The following is a 19,005-nucleotide window of genomic DNA, read 5'->3' on the forward strand; positions in this document are numbered from 1 at the left end:
CACCAGTTACCCTAAGTTAAAATCCTAGTTATCTTTAACTCACCTCACTTATTTCCACATTCAGTGATCTACTCACAATATTGGGAATATTCATCTCTTCCTTTCTAAGGAAGGTTTCTGCACTTACCACTTGGGGCTTGCATACCAATTGCATCCTTCTTACTTCCTCACACCAACCCATAAGAAGGCACTGTCACCATTTTACCACTTGCATCATATTTTACCCTCATTTCCATTGCCACATGGGATAAATACCAATTTCTTTCATTTGGCATTCGAAGCCCACTATCTCTTGATCCTGGACCATCTTCCTTACCTCTTCTGTCAATACTAAACATCTGCTCCAGCCAAATGAGTCTAATCATTGTTCCCCAGACTTTATTTTGTTTGTGCTTAGAATATCCTCCCCTGTAACTTCTACCTGTTCAAATCCTGCCCATTCTTCAAAATGCATCTCAACTACCATCCTCTTCAAAAAACTTTCCAAATTACCTATGCCAAAGTAATCTCTTCCCTATCAGAGCTCAAGAAAATATTTTTCAGTACTGCTTCCTTACCTAGAGGTCATGAAGGAATCTCAGATGTTACCTGCTAAAAGCTTTATTGTTTGCCTTTAACATGTAGGTCTAAAATGTTTTTGTATATGGTATGAAGTAGCCCAATTTATTCTTTCTGGGGGTGGTCTGTAGTTTTTCCTAGCAATTTTGATGCCTGTCCTTTTTCCATTATCATGCAATGCCAGCTTTGTCACAAATCAAGGATTCATATATGTGAGAGTTGGTTTTTAGGCACTCAATTCTATTTCATTGGCCTGTTTGTCAATTCTTGCACCAATTCCATACTGGGTTGGTTAATACAGCTTTTATTGAATCTCCATATACAGTAGAGATTGTCTTTTCACTTGTTTTTCTGTTTAAGAGTGTCTTGCCTATTCTGGGCCCTTTGCGTGTCCATGTAAATTTTAATGTCAGGTTGTCAAGTACTCATTCCCCCAGTAAAAATTCAGTTGGGATTTTGATTGGTTTTGAATCTTTGAATTTTAGATCAATCTTTGCATTTTAGATCAATTATCTCTATTAGCTCTTCTTTTTTTTATTTGTTTGGGCTTCGTTCTGCATGCTTTAAACTTAATTTGCTCTTTTAGTTACTGAAGATGAAATTTTTGAATATTAATACATAAGTTCTTGTTTTTAATATAAGATTTTAATGCAATATATTTTCTTCTTTTTATCAATTATGTACATCCCCAGCTTTTAATTTTATATTTTCTTATTTATTCTATTCTATATATTTTCTAATTTCCCTTGTGAATTCCTCTTTGATTCATGAGTTATTTAGAAGTATGTTGTTTAATCAAATATTTTGTAATTTTCCAGATATCTTTGTTACTGATTTTACATGCTTTGTAAAATTTTAATTCCTTGTAAAACTTTCATACTTTGTAAAATTTCAAAGAAAGTGCAAAATTTCAATTCTTTAAACTTATTAAGATTTGTTTTATGGCCCCTAATATGGTCTACTTTGATGAATGTAAAATATCAATTAGGTCAAATTGGTTGATAGCGCTGTTACATCTTCTATTTTTAGTTATTTTCTCTCTACTTCTTTCATTAATTACTGAGAGATGAATGTTTCTGAGAGTTAAATGTTAACATCTTCAAGTATTATTATGAATTTTTTATTTTTATCAGTTTTTGCTTCAGATACTTTGTAGTCCTATTGTGCACCAAATGCATATGTAAAATAGCCTTGTGAATTGACGCCTTGATCAATATGTAATGTTTCTCCTGATTCTTGATAATATTTCTTGGGTAGAGTCTACTTTGTCTGATTTTAATGTGATCACTTTCTTTTGAGTCATGATTTTATAGTATACCTTTTTCCATCCTTTTACTTTTAACAGATCTATGTCTTTAAATTAGTGTCTTATAGACAACATATAATTGGTTCTCGGACTGTTATCTAATTTGGCAATCTCTGCCTTTTAATCACTGTATTCAGATAATTTTTAAGGTAATTATTGATATGATGGGTTTAAATCTACCACGTTTCTCGGTATTTTCCAATTCCCAGATGTTCTTTTTTCCTCTTTTCTGCAATCATTTGGATTAATTATGTACTTTTTATCATTTAATTTTTTTCTCTATCATTGGCTTATTAGTTATACCCTCTTAAAAATTTATTGATTGCCCTAAAATTGGCACTATGTATCTTTAACCATAGTTTGTTTTAAAATAATATTGTTACTTCACATACAGTGAAAGAACTGTATAACAGTATACTTACTGTATTTGTAGTTCCTTCCTCCTATAATTTGTACTTTATCATCTTACATTTTATTTTTACATATATTATGAACCTTATAGTACATTTTTACTATTTTTGCTACAAACTTTTTTTGCTATAAGCTATTTTTGCTATCAATTTTCTTTCAGAGTGATTAAAATAAGTAAAAAATGCATTTTATATTTACTCTTTTTAAACATTATTGGCAGGTTTTTTTGTTGTTGCTTTTGTAAATCTAGTTCACCTAGTATCATACTCCTTCTGCATGAAGAACTTTCTTTAATATTTATAGGGCAGTTCAACTGACAATCAATTCTTTCATGTTTTTGTTTAAAATTTTGTATAAAAACGTCTTTATTTAACCTTAATTTTTTGAAAGATATTTTCACTGAGCATCAAATTCTGAGTTGATGAGTTTTTTCTTTCAGTATTTTAAAGATGACACTCCATTGTCTTCTGGCTTTCATCGTTTCTAACAAGAAGCCTGCTATGATGTTCTTTTGTTCATGTGAAGTTGTAAAGTGTCTTTTTTCTCTGGCTATCTTTATCATTTTCTCTTTATCTTTGATTACTATGATGTTCCAAAATTTTAGTTTATTTGTTTTGTTTGTTTGTTTATTTGAGGTATTTATCCCCTTTGCAGTTCTCCAAGTTTGGGTTTGTGGTTTGATGTTTTTCATTGTTTTTGTAGAGTTCTCAGTATTTATCGCTTCAAATATTTCTTTTACCTCATTCTCTCTGTCTTCTCTTCCAGGGCCCCAATTACACATATGTTACACCACTTAATATTGTTTCCAAACTCTGGGATGTTATCTTTTGTTACTGTTTTCTCAAACCCTTCTTTTTTTCCCTTTATGTTTAAGTTTGGATCATTTTTATTGACTTACCTTCAACTTCACTCATTCTTGCCTCGGTTACATTAAGTTTATTGATGAATGTGTCAAAGGAATTTTTATCTCTAAGATCTGGGGTTTTTTTAATTTCCATTTATACTTAACCATTTTTTATATTTTTATCTCTCTTCTTAAGTTTCCCATCTGTACTTACATGTTGTCCACATTTTCCAGTAGATCTTTTAACATAATTGTTATAATTATTTAAATTTTTGCCTATTGTTCTAAACATCTTGGTCATCTCTACCTCTGGATCTTTTGATTTTCTTGTCTCTTGGCAAAAAATAGGTGTATAGTCCTTTTATTTATTTATTTATTTATTTATTTTAATGAATGTCAGTCATTATATGTAGGGCAATACAGGCTGAGGTAATTGTGACCTCAACTATCTAATAGGCTCAAGAAAAGTTTTACCTTTGGTGTTTATCTGACTTTTTCTCCTTGTTAGGGTAGGTGGCAGTGGCACGCTTTCCAGCTTTCTGCATTCTAGGTGAAACTGGAGACTGCAAATTTACTTGTATTTTAATAAATACCTGGCACATGTTTAGTTCTTTAGGCCCTGAAGAATGATAGGTGACTTTACAAATGCATTTAAGAAGTCTTTTAAGTGCCCGGCATCATTACACAGAAAAAGTAGTTCTTGTCACACTATTTAAGTCCAGATCCTCATAATCCAGGAGCTCACTTTCCTAGTGAGCCTTTTAAACAGGATGTTTCTTAACAATCAGAATAGTTATCAAAGAAGAATATAGAACATATTTCTATTGAGGTCTTTATTGCAACTCTGCAAGGACCTTACTATAATAGTAGGTAGTACACAAAGGATACAACACAATATTTAGTAAAATGTGATTTACCCTTGAACCTAAACAAAGAGAGTATATTTAATATAATTCTATAAGAACATCAGTTGAAGTTAGTCTCATCAATAAGTCTCATAATATGGGACCTGAGGGCTCACAAAAGCATAATTTCAAACCAGATTTGTTAAGTTTGTTATTTTTAAAAGCAATACATAATTAGCTTTTTTTTCAAGGATCCGCCAGAGCTGTGAGTTTTGTACTTATATATTTGTCATACTTAAAAATATAATAATATTCATATATATATTTATCATAGCTATTCTTCTCCATAATTCTCTATAGATTCTATGACTTAAGTAACAAATACTACCTTGCCACATTTTATCCAACAAAAATATAACCAAGTACCCACTAAAGCTATATTCTAAAGACACAAAGTTGAAAACGCATGTTCCGTATCTTCAAGGAATTTGCAATCCTTGTTTGGGAGACATATATCAAGACAATACAGTGGGATTATTTCTAAAAGTCAATAAAAGCAATGGAGCAATAGAAACATGGAGTAATAAGATATAGGAATGATAGAACAACAAAAACATAAAAGAATACTTAACTCTAGGCAAACTTAGCAAGGTAAATACATCATGCCTTGAGACATATGTTTTATAGCAAGCTATCATATTGTAGATCAAGAGATGAGGCAAGACTTCACTTCACTGTCATGGGGATGCAGAAAGATTTAATTGCTGAGAATAAGGATTCAAATGGCAAATCAGACTGTGGTCGAAGAACATTAAGTTAGTAATTAACATGAACAAAAACTAGTTAAGGAGCGAGAAATAGAAGCCAAAGTGCAAAACACAATATAAGTGTATCAAACCAATAATGTTACTCCATTGAGTCACAAAAGAAAGCTTCACTTAAAAACAGGACAGTATTTGGTAAATCTGTAACAGCAGAAACAGTCAAAGGGGATTATAAGAAGTCGTGAAATAAATACAGGATTTATTTAGAACACTAAACAAATCCAAAAACTCTCAGACATTAAAGGCAGCGTAAATCTCAAGAGTGACTAGAATTTGGAAACTTTAAAGACAACTGGGATTTAAAAAATCATCTAACTGAAACATGTTCTGCTGAGAAGCACCACAACGGAAATAAGAGATTTGAATTTTTATGAGCCAAGCTAAATTAGCTGTGCTAAACTCTCAATATTCAATAAGTTATTTCCTGGGGGTAGGGTGGGGGGGCTACAAGAAAGCATACACTATATGAACCAGAAAACCATTTTTACCTTAAATTTCAAAACAGATCTGTCCTGAAATGAATTATAAGTTCTGGTCATCTGCCATCATTAGAAAGATAAAAGATCCCAGCTTTGCTTTGGAGTAGATTCCAGATATATTCAATCCTTCAATATTTTGTCATCTCTAAGTTTTAAACACCTGGTATTAAAATGGTCAATTTAAAAAATGAATTTAAATATTTATATGCTTTTGTTTATAATTTCCCCTCCAAGACCATATCTATAATGTAACGTTCTCAGAAGCAAAGACCTTTAATAATATATGAACAATAGAAGCTCAAATGGAAGCCTTCACCAAAATTCCTCTCTAGTGTAAAGATTTCATGCTCTCTCTGCACAAAAAGCACGAATCCAGGAATTCTCTTGACACTGGCTTTCAGTTAAACAAATGTGTACCTTCTGTCATCACAGGTCTAAAGTACATAGAAGAGAGTCCACACCATCTTCCTGAAATTTGATCACACTTATATTTCCAAACCTAGTGAGGTCAAGTTGAAGTCAAAGGCTGGGATGGTAGGCCTGATTGAAACCAATCTAATATTCACTCATTTAACAAATTATTGAGCACCTCCTCTCTGCCAGGCACTCTTCTAGGTGTTTGGAATATATCAGTGAACAAAAACAGACATTCAATGGCACCCACATTCTATGAAAAGGGATATGCCCACAAGGGCCATAATCAAATACAAAGTGAAAGAGGTTCAATGATAATAATAGGTAACAGGTATTAGGTACTTATGATGCACTAGATACTCTTCTTCTTAGAGCTTTATATGGATCAATAATAAGGTAAGTTCAATTGATATCCCTGATGTACTTTGTAAAATGTTTAAACATAAAACTTAGCCTTGTAGCCATATCAGGCTGGACCTACAACTCAGTTACTATAATCTGCAAACAAAACAGCAAAGAACTAGGAGGTGAGAGGCTTCAGTTTTAAAAAATAAAATAACCCAGTTTCACCTTTGGCCCACTCAGTACGTGAATTTTCCTCTTATTCCATTGTAACAATGCAAAATAACCCAATTATGGCCACAAGAAATGCAAATCAAGACATTTCTAGGACATTTCAAACATCTTGTACCAATAAGGTAGAATATTGAGCATGCATAAGAAAACTTCAACTTATGACTGAAGGCATGTTGTTCTGCACTGACAAGATCATATGATATTAAAACTATGAGAAAACAAAATTACAAAAAGAAACCGTCTAAATAGATATTTTTCTTGTCTGCCAAAATTCAACAAAAAATAATTTCAGTTCAACTCAGAAGGATGCTATGGGCTCTTAAGTCTTTGCCCCACATGTTCCTGCCTATGACTTTGTAAGCCTCCAGGAGTATCTGGCAGAGTACCTAGCACATACAGAACAGAAGAGCAGGCTCTTGATAAATTTGGTTGAACTGATCTGAACCCTCAAATTAAGAATGGAGCTGTGGGTCTAAAACGTACAGGGAGAGCAACAGAGTGTTGGGGGGGTAGGAGGGTAGAAAAATCAACTTCTACAATTCATCCCTGATTCTAGAACAACTTAAGTTTATATAATTTATGAGTTTCATAATTTGTGTATAAAGAGAGGTAACAAAATAAACTAGATGAAGGAGTTAAATTGTATACGATGGGAAGAGTATACTGTAAGCCAGAGACCTGAGAGATGATTTACTTAGTCTTGAATAAATTTTTACACACTACAAATATGATAAACTATTTTGGATTATCGGGTTCTGTCCTAAAGCTCAAAATGAACTGGAGATTTCCTTTTCCCTGAAATAAGGCTGAATGAAAAGGAAGTTTTAAATGCAGAACAGTTTGGAAAGAGGACCCTGATCTTTTTCATCCAATGGCCTAGATACCCCTAAGTTTATGACTGTGTAAACTGTACTTACCACAGAATTTAAGACAGTAGTCAGTCCACTGAAACTCTGCTCTCAATAGCAGTCATTCCATTTCCTCAACCCTACTTCAGTTCAGTTCAGAGTCAACTAATTGTTTTTCTTTCTTTCAGCCAAACTTTACATGCTTTGAGGACAGTCCAAGGAATAGTCCGATGATAGGTGTGGTAGTTTTTTCCCATTGAAACAAAATATATTTATTCTTTCTTACTAGTTTAGCTTGTAAATAGTTTTCAAAAAATTAGATATACATAAATTTAATTAATCTAATTGATCAATAAATTAATACTGACTCAGCTTACATTAACATTGCCACTGCCTCTCCTATTGGTTCTCATATTAATAGATTGAGAAAATGCAAGTTTTAGGCAGCAGTAAACATAACCAAAACAATCACTCCTGAAACATAGATTCCAAAAAAGAAAAGAAATACTGATACTAAATATTTGGAAAAGGATGTAGAAAGGGGTGTACTACATTTTTTTATAAGACCCACTGTACGATATGTTTTTGGATAATGTTTAATTTCATGGTTTAAATTAGCATAGAAATGCACCAACATATTTTCCATTTTAAAATAAAAAGTTTGACCTGAGTTTTGCTAGACGGCTGCCTTGAAGTAGTTGAATTATTGAAAAGAGCCGTAACATAGTCTTCCATGAAGTATGCATGCTTTTACAAGTTTGAATATTTATTCATAAGTTAACATTTTTAAAGTTTGGGTGCATGTAGTGCATCTATCTCCAAATATTTATGAGTGTACTTCCCCATTAAGTCAGGAGATAGCCAGGAATGAAAAACTGTAAGAAACATTTTAAATATAGTGGACATATTCAAATGTCAAACTTTTTAAAAAATGATAGCAATATCCTAATTCTTGACTGCATTTCAAGGGTCTTTTGGTTTTGATTTTAGATCATCACTTCCAGTTAAAGGAAACTTCCAACATTAATTACCTTTTGAACCACACCAGAGGTTATAGCCTGTTAGGAAATAAGCCAATATATAGAGAATAGAGCTGGAAAGAAGTGGAGGATCTTATGATTCTTGGGAAGGCTTAATTTAGGCAAATTTTCAGGTCTGGTGCTTAATTATTTATTGCACCTTTAACTGGATTAGAGGAAAAGGTCTCAGGTTTCTCCATGAAAAGAAGACAGAAAAAATGCTCACATAGTTATTCGGTTGAAAAGGGATCAGAGAAGGAGTAGTTTGAACAAAGAGAAAGGACTTTTCATGCATGGATATTCTAAGTGAAAAATGAATACAATAAATCTGCTATGAATGATAAGATGTTCCCTTCCATAGCCATGATGGCTTGGTGACATCAAGTATCAGCTTCCAGATTTTTCTGTCTGTTTGATTATCTGTGATTTTTTTTGACTTAGAAATTATAAATCCATTATGAGCTGGTGGATATTCCTTAAGAAACATGATCTTTTGACATTTTTCTACCATTTTCTGTTTTAAGAAATGAGGGGAGAAGAGCAACACAGTAAAACAGTGCTAAGGTACACTTCATATTCTCAGAAACACAGAAGAGGGCAAAATGCAAAATTCCCAAAGAAACATTCCATGAGGCATACTGTGCATTTCCACTATCTGTGATTCCTGTTTAGGCTGTGACAGATATAAACACATCTGGTCAGTGTGATAGTGAAAACACTAATTTTCATATATTTTGAAGTTTAGGCGGTTTTTTTCTGCTTTTAATCTTAAAGTCATGGGAATATGTCTATCTAGTTTCTTATCTAGTTATAATTCACTTTCAAATAAAGCCCACCCTTGGGAACTTGAGCTGAAGAGTTTATCATGCTCACAGAAAAACGTGAAATTCTTCTGTTTCTCTTTCCAATTCTCAAAAGATGTAGGCATATTAAAGAGTTTCTCTTAAAAGAAAAATAATCCTCCATAAATAAATTTTTGTTTTATTTTTAAATAAATAAAAATAATATCCCATAAGCATACCACCTAATGTAATGATATTCTTTTCATTGCTTTTATATATTCCCTTTATACAAATTATTTATGTTTTTCATATTGTTGCAATTATCATACACATAAAATATTGTACCTTCTTTTTCCCATAACATTAAATGATATTGCTATTTTTTGCATTTATAATTTTTATTAGTAGTATAATATTCTAATTTAGTTCAGCATTTTCTCCTTTTGGGCATGTACATTACCATAAAATGTTTACATTTTTTAACCTCTTTGTGTATTTTCTGGATACTTTCCAGATCTAGAAGTATGATCCTAGGACAACTCCAGCAAAAAGGTAGAAACATCTTCCCGATCTATGACTCCAATACATCCCTCTGTCTATGTTTTTCTGTATCTTCCCACATAATTAGTTTCACGGAATGTTGTTAGATGGTATACACCTTGCCCCAGCTTTTTCCAATATTCTGGGAATATTTACAATAAAAGACAAGCTCTTACACCAAAAAGCAATAAAAGTTCAAGTAATAGAAAAGACCAGATGGTATATGTCCCATATAAGTGTGTGGAGTGTGCCCAGGCTCGGGTCAGTGCTGTTTACTGTTCCAGGCCTCGCTGAATATGCTAACTCTGGGCGGGCTGTCATCAGCAGTGTTTCACTCCTTTCCGTGGCATGCAGAACACTAAATGCCAGATTTGAGTTGAAAAACCTTTACTCCAGAATTAATCTCTCCCAGTTTCCACCTGCCAACATCCCAGGTATCCTTAACCACCATCAGCATGGATTGCCGCCTTCAACAATAATTAGGTCCTGCTATCAACACAGGCCAATAGTGAGAGGAAAGTTTTAATTCGATAAAGGTTGGCATCTTTTTCTCTCTCTTTTCGCTAGCTTTTTTCCAGTGCTTACTAGAAAGACATTTCCTGATTCAATTGGGCTCCTTTTTTCCCTTCTGTATCAACAAGAGCCCTTTCTGCCTACTCAGTGCTCCTAACTCACACTTTTTAAACAGCTCATTCTTGTATTGCAGTAGTGTTACAACAGATACCAGATTGTTTCACAGCATTCTTGGTAGAACTGACTTTTCAGAATTTTCCTTATTTTAGTTTAGCAGCAACAACTATTCTAAAGACCCAAGATGGGCTCAGAATTCCTTCTGAAAATAATACATAGCAGCAATAATAAAACCTATAAATTACAGTTTATGCTTACAGTTATATGCTTGGTATTTCACATGCATTATTTCACTGATACTTAAACAACCCCAAACAACAGGTTTCTCCTAATTCTACATGTAAGGAAAGTGAAAATCCAAAAGAGTATATTGTAATATCTGTAGCATCAGTGGGAAATGTGGGCATGATTCCAGCCTATGTCTCTCTGAACTTAGCTACCTCAAAGCCACCTATGCCAAGTAAGTTCAAAGCTATTGGGCTAAAAACCAGTGCATTGCTCACTCATCACTCCTTTTCACAGTTGCCATTACCTGCTCATTATCACATTGTCCAAATGAAATTTCAGTGGTATAAATAATGAATTGCACTCGAGTTAATTAAATTCAACTACACCATTTTGTTTTTCTGGACTACAAATTTTGAACCTTATTTGTTCTTTCAAAAGCAGCCAGTAAATTATTTACCCTTGTTACTATTCCGGGACTGTGATGTATTCTTTTCTCTATTTATTTGTTGGCTCCAATTGAGAAATGATTCATCCATTTGCTTAGTTCATTTGAAACTTGTAAAATTCATGATTTGCACATTTTAAACGAAACTTCAACCTTCTAGGACTCACAAAATTTTATATGGGCAAAATGTGATTTCTTGGGGTCAAAATGAAGAGAGAAGAATTGTATGCTATTTAAAGTCTTTATGATACATGATCCCAACTTTTTCGGGATATCAAAGTACTTACAAAATTGTATTTTAATAACATCAGCTTAAATAAATCACTCATGGGCCACACAGAACAACTATCTCAATGTCTACACTTTCCCAGACACACCTAGTTTCCTACTGTTGGCCTATTTAACCTCAAAGAGTAGTAGCAGACTGCAATGGCTGCTATATTAATTAGCAAAGCATTGGAGCAGAGATTAAAATTCCTCATGAAGATAAAAACTGAAATAGACTCTGATACTTAGACCCATTTACTAGCTTCTAAACCCATACCCACCCACACAAATAAACACACATAGAAAGTTTAGTTTTACTCAGTAAAAACATATATAGCCTTCATGAAATGTTTGAAAATAATTTTAATTAATTTACTTAGATTGATAATAGTTATATTATACTGGATGCTTTTTTTCTTACATCCCAATATCTCTGAAATATTATTGCTTTTAAAACTGTACTCTATTCTTTATATCATTGTTAAGCTTCAAGGTTTTGGCTCAAAGGTCATCAGTTTCTCGAATGTCTTTCTTTTTGTACTTCTAATCCTTTGCTGTTCCCTGCTTCACATTCCAACAGAAATAATCTCTCCTCTCTCTGAATTCCCAAAGCATGTCAACATAACACTTTTTAAAATAATTTATCATGTTCCACTTAACATTAGAATTATTTATGTACACATCTCACTATTTGTGACAGACTCCAGCTGTCTTGAGGCTCATATTCATGCCCACTGAGAGTCTACATAATTAAAATAATATGGTTAAAATAATGTAGACTACCAAGTGAAAAATGCAAGATTTTTTCAAAAACATAATTTTCCCTCAATAGCAGAGGTTAGGACCAAATATATTCTGGTGCTTTTCAGACTTACATTTCCACTTTACTTTTCCTTCTTTATACATAAATTTATCAACTCTTTTTTCTCTTGCTGGTTAAAAACTTTGCATTGAAAGCAATAATGAGGAGTAGACAAATGAGCAATTCTATTCCTTTTTTCCATTGGATTTGCTATATTTACACTAAAATTAGATTTTACAGCAGCAAGATTGAGAGAAAATGAGAAAGAGGGAGAGAGAGAGAAAGAGAGATCGATTCATAATTCCCAAAGTTACCCCCCTGAGAAGCACAGGCTTCTTTCCATTAGGTGATCAAATGCAAGAAGAAGGGGACAAGGGATTGTTTACAGCAGAGATTTAACTGAAACGGCCAGGCATGAACCAGAGCAAAATAGCAATTAAAACCCCAAGGTTGAGCAGTATTCCATTCTGTATCACATATTGTATACAAGTGTTGATGGTCAACTCTCTACTTCACAAATACATATTATCAATTATGTCCCAATAAAAAAAAAATACAAAAATAATAAAAAAAGGGGCAAAGGAACTGAACAGACATTTCTCAAAGGAAGATATATGAATGGCCAACAGACACAGGAAAAAATGCTCAACATCACTCAGCATCCGAGAAATGCTAATCAAAACCACATTGAGATACCCTCTCACCCCAGTTAGACTGGCTGTAATCAAAAAGACAGAGAATAACAAATGCTGGTGAGGATGTGGAGAAAGGGCAACCCTCCTACACCATTGGTGAGACTGTAAAATGGTGCAGCCATTATGGAAAATGGTATGGAGCTTCCTCAGACAACTACAGAGAGAACTGCCATACAATACAGCAATCTCACTGCTGGGTATATATCCAAAGGAATGGAAATCATCACATTGAAGGGATACCTGTACACCCATGTTTATTGCAGCTCTATTTACAATAGCCAAGAGTTGGAACCAACCTAAGTGTCCGTCATCAGGGAACTGGATAAGGAAAAATGTGATATATTTATATAATGGAATACTACTCTGCCATAAAAAAGAATAAAATACTGCCATTTGCAGCAACATGGATGAGATCAGAGACAATTACATTAACTGAAATAAGCCAGGCACAGAAAGAGAAATACCATATGTCCTCCCTTATATGGGGGAACTAATAAAAAATAAATAAATAAATAAACAAATAAATAAAAACGAAAGAAAGATACAACAATCACAATAATACATTGAACTTTTAAGAGAAGAAAATATAACTGAGGTTACCAGAGGTGGGAAAGGGGAGGGGAAGGGGTAAAGGGAGGAATTGGTAAAGGGCCACTAAAATTGATTACATTGTGTAATGAAGAATATACTAATTTTATCCTGATTTGATCATCATATATTGCACACAGGTATTGATATTCAATAATGTACCCCGCAGATATGTACAATCAACTATGTTCCAATAATACATAATTAAATTTAAAATCAAAAAAAAAATAAAAATAAAACCCCAGGGTACATTTCCCACCCGTTGCCCACAGCATGCGATTGTCAGGTTTCAATCGCCTTAATGGAAGCCTGACTTTTGATGTCATTGTCTAGAAAGCTATCGTTATCCTTCCACCAGAGACAACTCCCTTGAATTTGCCTGCACTCTACATAATTGATTGATATCTTTCAGAAAAAAAAAATTGCTTTCTTTTTTCAAATCAAAAAAGATTCAGAACAAAATCATTATCTTCTTTAATAATAAAAATATTATCAACAAAGAGTATTTTTAAAAAACTCAAAACCATGTAGTTTCATATACTCTTTGATATTTGCTGTACACAAATGTTGATTCCGTTACTAGAACACTCACTATGGAAGGATTGTTTCCACTTCCCACTGTAAGTTACACATATTCTCTCTGTTCTCTCATTCCTCATGGCTTTTTCAAGTGTCAAATTGCATAGAAAGAATTAAAAGGAAGCAAGGCTAAAATGTACTTATTTAAGACTTCCAGCACTTTACTAGATTTTTTAAAATCTTCCTTCTATCTAATTAGAATGTGAACATATAAACAGTTAAATCATTAATTTATAAATGTTCGACAATAAAATACTTGTTTGACTACTTTCCTGTCCAGGGAAAAATAGGCAGAAGTCACTTAAGAGTATTTAGTTTAAACCAAACCATTCCTGTCATATCAAATTTTCTTTATTGTATAAAATAGGAATGAAGCAGAAATACTAGAAACAACATGTAAGTGTTGGCAACCAAGAAAATTGAGGTGCCCATCTTGAATACCTTGGATCTTCACCACTATAAATTATCAAAAAATGAAATAAATGCACGAATAAAGCAAGGTTTCTGAATCCGTGGGCAAATCAATTTCAAATTAATTCAGGAAGGGTCTTGAAATTCATCTGATTGAATGATGTAAGGAAAAAGCTGGAGCCTTTCAAGTGCAAGTTATATTGCTTTTCTTTTTTCTTCTATATGCTGACAAATTATCTGTTTGGCAAAACTTTTTCAACTGCAAAAAAAGTCTTTAAGGCCTTGTGTTAGACTTGTTATTTCTTTGTATCTTTTCAGCATGCCCATTCACTTCTAATAAAATCCTTCTTTCCTTTGGAGAGCCCATTCCTTGTGGTTCAGGTGGGTGAACCTGCATATGACCACACACTGATCATACAACTCACAAGTGACCAATCAGAATACTCTATCCCCATGTCAAACACAATAATGGGATGGACTACATTACCTCAAAAAAGCCAAAGTAGTTGATTAGATTTGATATATGTTTGCTGTGATAAGAAAGAGTCCTTCCTTTTGATCAGAATTCAGAAGGATGCATTCTTCCTTCCTTTCCTATCATATTGAGACAGTGCCTGCCCGAGAATTATACCAATAGGAAAATGGGGCTGAGGGACAGAAAAACAATGCCCTGTGGACATCATTTGAAACTCTGTGTCTATCTCTACCTGAAGGTAGATCAGTCCTTGGATGGGTGGATGACTACATATCTCAATAAATTCACCATATTTTTCTTAAGGTAATTTGAGCGGGAGTTCAGGCACTTGAAACCAATAGATTCCTAACTAATAAAACTGTGATGTTACTTTCCAGGTTACCACAAGCCACTATGTAGTTAGTATCTCTTCTTACTGTTAGGCAACTATAACATAATATGAAGGAAGACCAAATGAAAAGGTCAGAGTCATTGAGAATATCTCAACTTTCTTCCTAACAATACTTCTGAGAGCCTGAAAATAAAATCAATGTTCAATTTAATTCAATTACATTATCAAAGTAACTATATTTTTTAATATAGATATTCAGTTATGTTTATGAAAATTCTTTTTACATCATGAAATTTTACAATTAAAAAAAAACTTTTGAGTGCCTCTTCCCTTGCCCTTATTTTAGAGATAAGGAATCTGAAGTCTGACATTTTTAAGTGAATTGTCCAAAATCATACGGGTAGTTAGTGACAACACTGGAAGAAACCAAAGTCTGCATCCATAATTTACCAGAAATTATAAAGTCACACCTATTACAGTATTCAGATTATTCTCAGATTAAGTGACTTGAGATCTTGCTAGAATATTGTAATTTTAAAAATAGGAAATTAGCTTAGTAAAGCACATAAGTTATTCTGCTTATTTATCCATATGGGTACCCATCAATTCTTCTGAAATCAGGATGTACTAAGTGAGCCAAAATTCCACTAAATACACACAGTGATAAATGACCTGAAATGGTCTCTTTGTAATGCTTCTGTTTTCTTTACAAATAACTACCAGATAGAAAAGGGTAGAAAGCACTATATTCTAATGAGAACTAGTAAGTTCTATTAGATATGAAAGTTGCATTATCATATGCGTTTAAAATACTGATTAAAAAAATAGTTTTTATTTGGATAGGATGGCTCATCATTCTCTGAGTTGATAGGCCAGACCAAATAATGACTGCATTTCAGAAACTAGACAATAATACACTTATTCTAACAAACAGCCCCTTTGACCAAGTTATTAGATGCTCAATAATTGGATCAGCCGATTTTTTTCTCGATATCCTTATTCCATATTTTTTTAAAGTAGAGGGCTCCTATTACTACTCCCATTGGCATAATTACTATAAAATGTTTAGTGTACATTTGTGCATTTTTAAACCAACTCTCTAATCTTCACAAAGAAATCCTATTAAATCAAGAGGACCAAATATTTTCTTTAAGAATAGTTGCATAATTATATAAAGTAAATTTGTAGCCCTAGGAAGTGAAAGAGCAAAGAAATTAGGTACACCCAACTTAACCATAAACAAATGAAAGGTCAATGGGATAAGGAGAATTTTGAAAGTTAAATTGAACATTCATTTAAAAACATCTCCTTCAGTAATTTATTTTTTAAATTATTTTAAACTATGTTATTAAAAATTAGTATTATTGATTAATACTTTGTCACAATCTATTTCTAGTTAGGTAAATTAGCTCAAAACAAGTTATTATTTTTATTTTATTTTTGCAAAAAAAATGCAATTTATAGCAAATGCTTACACATTTTTAATGGCCAAACTTTAAAGAAAGAATAAAATAGTGAACATATTGCCCATAGAATTAAAATGACTAAATAATCTAAAAAATCTAAATAATGATTTTTTTCAGCCACAATCACATTTTTCTTTATCAATGAGGTATGTCCAGCTAGAATGATTTATCAGCATTTGTAAAATGGACAAATTAGGTTCTTTCCAATAATTTCTCTTTCTTAAGATCTGGCTGTAACACTCCTTAACAGACACCAATGCTATTCCCAGAAATCTGCCTGTTTTCCAACTCCCCTGCTCTGCTCCCTCCCTCCTACCATCACACTAATGAATCATCTTGTGGCCCTAGTTCCTATCTGGCCTCTTTTGCTTCTAACTCCCAGGAAGTTTATAAATACTATCCATACCTTCAAAACACAAACACAGACTCCCCACACTTTGAAACCATCAACTCTCTCCTTATGGAATGATAAAATCATTTAATCCAGTGACTGTTCTACTCACCAGGCTGGTCGAGGAAAATTGGTAAGTGGCTATTTCAATATACTGCATCTACAGATTCTTCTTACTGGTTTGGACCTTTTATCTTCATGCACAAAACAACACGCAGTATGTAACGTTGCTGCTTTTTACATGCTGCCTCGCAGGTCCCTGCCTGTAGGATGATTGCCCAGCCTCATTCCCACCCAGATCACATTGCTGCAGCCTTCCAAGGTCCAGCAAACATTGGGTACTTAGGGCCAGCCAGACTCTAGGACAATTACTCTATACAGGGCCCTAAACTGCATGAAACAAAGATATTCCAAAGGGGGAAGATTTTTATACAAAGTTTTTAAAAAGACCACACACCCTTCTGTCACTGGTAAAATGCCACTATAAATTAGAGAACTAAAGTTTAAGGCTCACCGGTTCAGTGACTCCACTTTAATGTCAACACACTCATGGTACTTTTTCTGTTTTGCTGCTGTCCCTCACTTTTTTTCTTTTCTTTTCTTTTTTTTTTTAAGAATAAGTTTTCCCATACTCTGTAGTTTTCAAGTGCAAATAAATACAAGACCCAGTCACTGTTTAGATTCAGTGTTTTCACTTGGAACCAGTGCCTTACAGATTATGACATGCTGCACACAGAAAATGGGATTAGAAAAGGTGCTGTGGCCATAGGGTTGTCCTCGGGCTGTAGAAGGCAGGGAAAACCCTTCATTATTCTTCCCCTCAGACTGAGGAAGCTCATGATAGCTATGTGTCACCTCTAATGTGATCGTCTCCCTCTCAGGCTTTGTCTCCCTGTCTCCCTCTTCCCTTCACTGTCTTCCCTCTCCACCCCTCCTCCTCTCTCTCCTTGGCTCCCAGGACCAAAGAAAGGCAGAAGAGCCTAAGAGTGGATCCACCATCCCCTAATGAATTAATAACCATGCCCAGCCCCAACGCAAGCCAGAACAGACTTTTCAATTCCAAACAGAATGTTAGGATTCGTTAAAAAGACATACATTAAAAGTTAAAGAATTTGGTTTCTGTTATTGTTATCACTGAGAAATCTGTTAAAAATATTTCAGTTTTAGAAAAAGAGCATTCACTAATTTTTACATAAATCAGTGTTAATATCAACTAATTTTTAAAAACACACTAAGAAAAGCTACAATGAAAATAGAAAAAGAAAGCACTGTTTCTATCCAACAGAGTTAGAGCAGTGGACTGTCAATACAGCTGTGGTACAGCAGAATGCCTGAGTTGGTTTTGCTTTTTTTTTTTTTTTTCTTTCCGTTACATACAGAAAAAACCAAACAATGTTGTTTAAAATTATAACCACATCTTTTACATTAAGAATTGGTCATTTAGGTTTTAATCTAAATATCCATATAACAGCTTTTTCAGATGAAACTAAATAATGTATTTCCTTTGTGATCATTTTTATTGCAATCTTTCTTGACATTTGGACTACAGATATACTTGGAAAGATAGGAAAATAAAATATGAAAGAAAACAGTGCTTAAAGTAATTTTATACATTTATGTTTCCCCATAAGAAATCAATTAGAGATGCTCAGTTTAGCTGTCTAGTCCACTTGTCCTTCATAAACAGACACCTCCACCTGGAGGTTACAAGGTCTATATTTGCAATAAACAAAAGATTCTATGCAACACAGCCTGGGACTCACTGATATGGGGGCTCTTCATGAAATGGGGCTTGATCAAAGTATTCAGCAAATAATATTATTCATTAACTGTCATTTTAACTTTCTCTCTGAAGCTCTTGTTTTGGATTGCTTATTGAATCTGAGAGAGAGAAAGCGTGTGTAAAATAAGGGGAACAGTCTGAGAAGGATAAACTAACCAGAAGCTCAGGCAGGTACACACACACGTACACAAAACGCACAATTATTCACTCTGGACACTCTTTTGTCCAGTGTTTACTCCTTTGACCATAGTGAGCAATATAGTAAACAAATGTATTTAAATGGTCAATCATATCATTGAAGTTATTTTGTCAGTCATCTAAGTAAAATTAAATTCATCATAAATTTGTAAATCATCATTCTACTTGTAAAAATAAACATCAAATACGATAGTAGGATAAATATTTTACACCATTGAATGTAAAGGCTCTTCAATATCTTTTCCTAAGTTCTAAAAAAGTGAAATATAT

The sequence above is a fragment of the Cynocephalus volans genome, chromosome 9 (genome assembly GCF_027409185.1).
Source record: "Cynocephalus volans isolate mCynVol1 chromosome 9, mCynVol1.pri, whole genome shotgun sequence".
NCBI classification, from domain to species: Eukaryota; Metazoa; Chordata; class Mammalia; order Dermoptera; family Cynocephalidae; genus Cynocephalus; species Cynocephalus volans.